Below are 6705 nucleotides of genomic sequence, written 5' to 3' on the forward strand. Positions count from 1 at the left end.
AAATGCACCTAGGGGACCAAGGTTAGTGTTAAAGAGAGGGCTAGAGGGGTCCTTGGACATGATGAACTGCTATTCTTTGATCACAGGTCTCAAAGATGCCAAATCCAAACTTTGCTAAAAAGCTTGTTCAAACTACTCCATTCAATGCTTAGGTGGAATGGAACAAAGCATGCGAATGTTTGCAATTGCTTTCTAATCAAATTTATAATAAATAAAGTTTGATATTATATGTTTAAAATTTTTCTTAATCATTAATAATATATGTATATCTTATACATACAACTGTTTAAATTTAAAATTTATTGAGTTCGTTTTATAGGTTAAAATTTAATACTATGATGAGTCTAGACGAAAGGGGGAAATTAAAAAATGGACCAAGAATAAAGCAAATAAGAACAAGAGTCAGTTTCTTATATGTTCTTACAGGCACAAATAAACAAAGAGAATTCAACTCTATCTTCATCTTTCTCAACCAACTTCTCCTCCAAGCAAAGCCGGCTATCCAGTTCACTTCTTGTCCTAAACATGAAAACGGCTGAACCGGTGGCCGGATTGAAGAACCAGTCATGCACATCCCACATCAAATCAACTAACAATCCATCAACGAATATTGTCTGGTTTCCTCTGAAATTCCATCGCAGTCTCTTGACCCGAATCACCGTCTTGTCATCGATCCAGACCGATAAAACCGGATGCTTTAGGCCTTCGTGTTCTCCGCTACATCTTATTGAAATGTCATGTGGAATGCCCGTTTTGTTGAATTGAGCCTTTGTGAAATAAAGGGTATTGCCCGAACAATGTTCTTGTCGAGAAATGAGTGAGATTTTAGCGACTGGGATTGAAGTTTTGAGCTTCTTGTTGATTTCTTCTTCAGCCATATCACCTACCATAAGGCCTATCTCTGAATCAACCATGACTATGACGTAGAATCCATGAACCGGTTCAGGTCCCGTGTTGTACTTAGCAGCTGAAAGGTCCCAAAAGATTTCGATGTTTGAGTGATCCGATTCGACCGCTTTGTTGCCTTTCATCTTCCTGATGAACTTCAAATTGGTGTTGAGCTTGAAACACGGTGAAGGGTCATCGTTGAAGTTTATGCTTAGGCTTTGACCGGCTTGATTCTTGAACCAAGTGAGTTTGATGAAGAACAGCTTCTGGGTTGAGAGAATGACCTTGTAAATGGCGGCGACTGCGTCTGGACCGAAGGGACTTGGCTAGAATAGCTGGGACGTGGTGGAGGTTGAGAAACATTTACTGCGTTTTCACTAAAACAAGAAATGATGTCTCTCATGTTGCAGCTAAATAACAAAACATTAAAGATAGATATATTAAATCAAAAGTTGGTTTCTTTTGAGGGATTCATGAAAGTGAAAACAAGATCTGAAGATTCAGAGGGATGGGTCTCTCTTTTGGCATGTCATAACCATATATATGTTAGAAAACTGGACAAGGTTGGTGCTTTTGAACTGTCTCTCCCCCGCTTTCGATATTTTTGAAGAAGAATTTTTTGTCATGCAAATAACTGGAAGACAGGCAGCAACAAGGAATTCAGTACAATAATCTTAAATTATTATTTTTTATAAATAATTAGATATTTTTATCTGTTTTACACATGCTTAAGAGGCGGAGACCGTGGAGTTGAGAGGAATAATTATTTGAAAAATAAAATACCATTTTTTCTTAAATTAAAGCTGAAACCCTAATATTAAAAAAAAACTGAAACCCTAGCTGTCATGATATATTTTTCTACCAAAAATGTTAGTTACCACATTTCAAAATACTTCCAAAAGTGAAAAAGAAAAGAAAAGTCATCCCAGTGGTTAACACATTTAAAAAAAAATCGTTAATTTGTGATCATAATAACATTTATGATCATTTGGAATATTGATCTGATCATTATTCACTAACAACGGTCCATGGGTAAATTTATTGTATTTTAGCGAGGTTTTACCTTGTAATTTTTTGTTTAATTTTCCAGCTTTGGGAGCTTATACTTCAAGCCATGAACTTTATTCTTGGTTTGGTTTCCAGGAAGAATATAGATTCCAAGCCTTTTTTTCCTATTCCTTTTGTCACATGAAGCAGTGTTTCAGTTAAAGCTGTATTTTCGCTTGAAAATGTAAAGCATTGAATACCTAATTCACAAAAGTAAACAACGTAAGAGCAACAAAGAAAAAAAATCATATCCTTTCATTACTTATCTTTGAATAGATGGTGAGTTTCGTTCCAATAAAATAACAGTAACAGTAAGATTAGTTACAATATCAGTATAATTGAATATTATAACAATAAAATTTAAAATAGTGATCAAATATGTATTTAAATTTCAAACATTGCGCAATAAGAGTGAGATTAGAATAAAAAATTATCATTATATATATATATAGAGAGAGAGAGAGAGAGAGTGAGTTAAAAAAGTAATCTTCCCTTTTGAATAGTTTTGTGCTGTTTTGTTTATTAAAATGTTCTGGTCAAATCATTTTTATGGAATCATTGAACAATTTTATTTGGAATTAATATAGAGTTGACTGCTGTTAAGGTTAGAAACAGCTCGAGCACATGAATATTGGAGCTAACTTATAAACTTTCTAATTGATACATGCTGTGCTACTTCCTGGAAAGCCAGAGAGAAGGAAAATTTGGACAACCCACTTTGGTTAAACTAAGCCAGCTCATGGATCAATATACGAATCCCATATATAGTTTAGTAGTTTCTCGGAAATTGTTGGTCCATGTCAATGAAAATACTTAAAAGTGTCAATGAAAATAATTAAAAGTATACGTCCATTTCTTGCATAATTATTTTTTCTCATTCCCATACCTATGTATCTCTTGATTACTCTCAGAAAATATTTATCAACTTGGTCACGTTTCCTGCATGTTCTTGCACGGAAATCCATATTCTCGTACAGTTTTTCATATCTATGCAGTGATGCTTCAGATCTTCTGTATATGTCATCTAAACTCTTTTATCGTTGTTATTATTATTATTATTATTATCTCTGAAAGTTAATTTCAGATGTATAGCTTAACAACCAATTAAATGATTTCAGTGGATGTTATTTTTTAGAGAACTTGAATTTAAACAATTACGTTTTCAGGAAATATGTGCATTATTAATGAATTAAGAAAATTCTACACAAATATTACTTTATAATCATACACTGGCAAAATAAAAACAAATTCAAGGGATGAATAGACCTCATATGCGAGATGATTCATCATCCACTGATCTTAGGGTAACTCTGTTTTCTCTTTTTCCATATAGGAGGTCTTGCTTGTCGCAATATGTATGAACTTAAGCAAAGAGGGCACTGATGCAGTTAGGTAGGACAAGTATATAATTCAATACTGACGATGTCCTTTACTTTTGCATCTATCCCTATAATTGGTAATCTTTCATATTTCTTTCCCAGAGCTCCAAAGCGCTTCAAGCCTACTAGAAAAATGACACAAACATGAAATAAATTGTCTAGTACTACCTACCGGGTTTGTCATTGTTGTAGTAAACCTGTCAAGCACTTCAGGTGAATCAGCAAGAAAGATAATCCCAACCAGCTTTCTTTCAATCCTAATCATTGTTTGTTTGAACATCTACAATCATGTATTTCACTATAAACTACCTTACAAGACCCGGATAGTAACCCTTCAAGATAGTGAAACTTTAAAAGGCAATCACCGACTGCCAAAAGTAAGGCTACCATTAGTCTCAATATTATTAACAACTTTCACTAGATTCTCAAGTTCAACCTCCTTGGTTAGCATACTATGAAACAAGAACAACCTATCTCTCTTTTTTCTCATTTTACAAAATAAGCAGCAACTTAGAACACCAGAGGACTAGATCGCAAAAGACAAATTCAAGTCATGGAAGGCAGGTAACAATCTATTACACAGGTTTAGCAAAGCCGTCATTACAACCGAGGAGAACTCCTTTAGTCCAAGCTTCAGAAACTTAAAGAACCAAAAGACTAATTACTGAAATATCTACCTAAATTTTTTTAAACCCCACAAAAAAGATTATATCTACCTAATTTTTTTAAACCCCAAATAATGCAAAATACAATTTCTCGAGCGCCTCATCATCTTTTATGGCACCATGATGATCCCCTCAAATTTCCAAATAAATGACCAAGCTTTAAAATCAAGTAAAGCATCCTCATTTCTCAGAGACAAACATCTAGAATACCGTATTAGCCAATTTTAAGAAAATCAAAATCAAATTTCATTATGTACAGGTGGAATAATACCTGCTGTATTCTAGAACTATTCTCACAATTAGTTTTAACATGTAAGGATGCAAAGAATAGACATAAACAGTAGCAACAGCAATATTTATCAACATAACTGTAACAGTAGTCAAAGCTGCATGCCATTCAGTACGAACTTTCAGCAAAGGAACCATCCAATGAATGTATATTAAAATCATCACAAACTAGGGAGAAGAATTACACGGGTCGCTTAAATCCGCCTACCAAGTAAAGGCGGGTAAATAAACACATTTAGCAATTGATCAATTGAAAAGCTGAGTTCTGACTTATGAAATGAAGTAAGAAGCACCACTAGATTGAGAGGATAAGCCCAACCTATACAAATGCTTGCTACTAGATGGGACTGAGATAATTAGCAAATCGACCTGTAGACCACAAAAACAAATATCATTGATAAAAGTCATACACATAACTTACAACAAATTTCATTGCCTGCAAAATGAATTGAAAACAATGGCATTATTTATCATCTAGACAGTAAAAGCATAGATTATCCAACCTTTTAGCATTATTTATCATCTAGACAGTAAAAGCATAGATTATCCAACCTTTTAGCTTTTTGCTTCTAAGAAATGCTAGCTGTCTACCTTTGACAACGGTTACCTTACCAGACTAAAAACTTCCATTTCCCTCACCAGATTAGCAACACGAGGAGAAGAAATGCCTCCCAATTACAATAAAGGTACTGAATAAAACAATTAGGTGTCTTATAGTTCAACAATAATTATACCAAAAGCTTAATCCGAAGAACAAATTCTTGAACACACTGCCCTAGTTACTTCAAAAATGCTAATAGGTTGAGTTAGTGAGCTATGGAAAATGTCCCATTGTTTAATTTTTTTTATAGGGTTTCCTTCTATGAAAACTGCTGGCGACTGTTGTCTTACATAAGCATGTAAGCAAAAATTGCTACCTAATTCTAAACTCTAGCTCATCTTGTAGTATTTCTAGCAGGTACTAGTTACATCGAAAGAGAAATGAAGAGCAGTTCAACCTGATGTCAACACAATTTAGTTTGGAGCTTGAAGTTTCCGGATTAAAATATCTAATCCAATCAAATCATGTTCACTAAGCAACCAAGATGTATAAAACAGAGTGCCTAAACCAGAAAAATGTGAGGGAAAAAAACTGGCGATACCTTCAGCAACCCTATTGGCATCACAAGAAAGTTTGGAAACAAGGCAAGCCGATGCAACCGCACTGTGAATCGGTTGAAGAGTGCATAATTCTCGTCGAGCAAACCTTCAATGAACGACCAAAAGTTAAACAACGAGCTCATACAGGAAGGGGAAAACTCCATTATTCTATTAACAAATAAAAATAATAATAAACAAAAAAGTACCGAGAAAGAGAGGAAGGAGAAATCCGGGTCTGATGAAGAGTGAAATTGGATCGAAGTGGAGGATTTGGAACTGAAAAGGGGATTTTGGTTCTTGTTGTTGCTGCCGCTGTTCGGAACGTTGGACGAAGAAAAGAAGATCTTGATGCAATTGTAGCTGCCATTTCTTTCTTCTCTGAATTGGAGATTGGAACCCAGATAGCATGAAAAGCCTCTGCAAAACCCTGGTCCCCAGTAAACCAGTGAGTTTGGTCGTTTCTTCGTTTGGTTCATGGGGCTTAGTTTAACACACTGGGCCATAAAGTCCACCAAAGCAAGCCCACTTGTTAAGGTAGAATTTTACTTGGGCAGACTTCTGTCTGTTTTCTTTTTATTATTGAAAAAACTAGTAACCGGACCTTTCAAAGTTGTTTTTATTTGTATTTGAATAAACACGGTGATTTTGACATATTTTCGCTTTGTTATTCACCTAAAATTCCACATTAATGCATTTTCCTAGTAAAACTGCAAAGGCCCTACTCGTTTTAAAACATACAAGGGTAGGGTCAAACATCTGACCACCTCTAGATAATATTATTAGCTTCTGGAATGAGTAAACTAAAAAAATATACAAACCTTGACTTGAAAAATGAAATCAATGGCTGTTAAAATACAATTTATTCAATCCTTTCCTTGAGTTTAATATTATTAGCTTCTACATGTATCTTTGTCATCTTGAAAAACATAAAATATAATGATTTTCTTAAGGGTGCAAAATAAATTTTGGAGAAGCTTTGTTTTCTACGTAATGTGAAATTCAACAAAGTTTCCTCTCTTCTTAAACTATAGAGTTTGTGTTATTATTTTAGATCAAATTTAATTTTAATTTTTAGATATTAAAATATAATTTTAATAATTTGCAATATTGGTTAATCATACAATAAATTTAGTACCGTTTTTTAATCTAGAGCTATCACTTGCGTTATCTATAATCTATGCATTATTCCCATTATTTTAAATGCAGACCATTCATACAAAAGTTAAGATGATAGTTTTCCTTGCAAAATAAAATTTCTACTTTCTTAAGTGAAAGAAAACGAAAAGATCACACAAAAC

The 6705-nt window shown here is 33.9% G+C and overlaps 1 pseudogene; it reads right to left on the bottom strand.

Annotated features, from left to right (window-relative positions):
• Positions 1–356: 356 nt before the first annotated feature.
• LOC120210638 lies at positions 357–4405 on the bottom strand (annotated as a pseudogene).
• Between the last annotated feature and the right edge of the window lie 2300 nt (positions 4406–6705).

Source organism: Hibiscus syriacus, unplaced genomic scaffold (assembly GCF_006381635.1).
Source record: "Hibiscus syriacus cultivar Baekdansim isolate YM2019G1 unplaced genomic scaffold, ASM638163v2 tig00000715_pilon, whole genome shotgun sequence".
Classification (NCBI taxonomy): Eukaryota; Viridiplantae; Streptophyta; class Magnoliopsida; order Malvales; family Malvaceae; genus Hibiscus; species Hibiscus syriacus.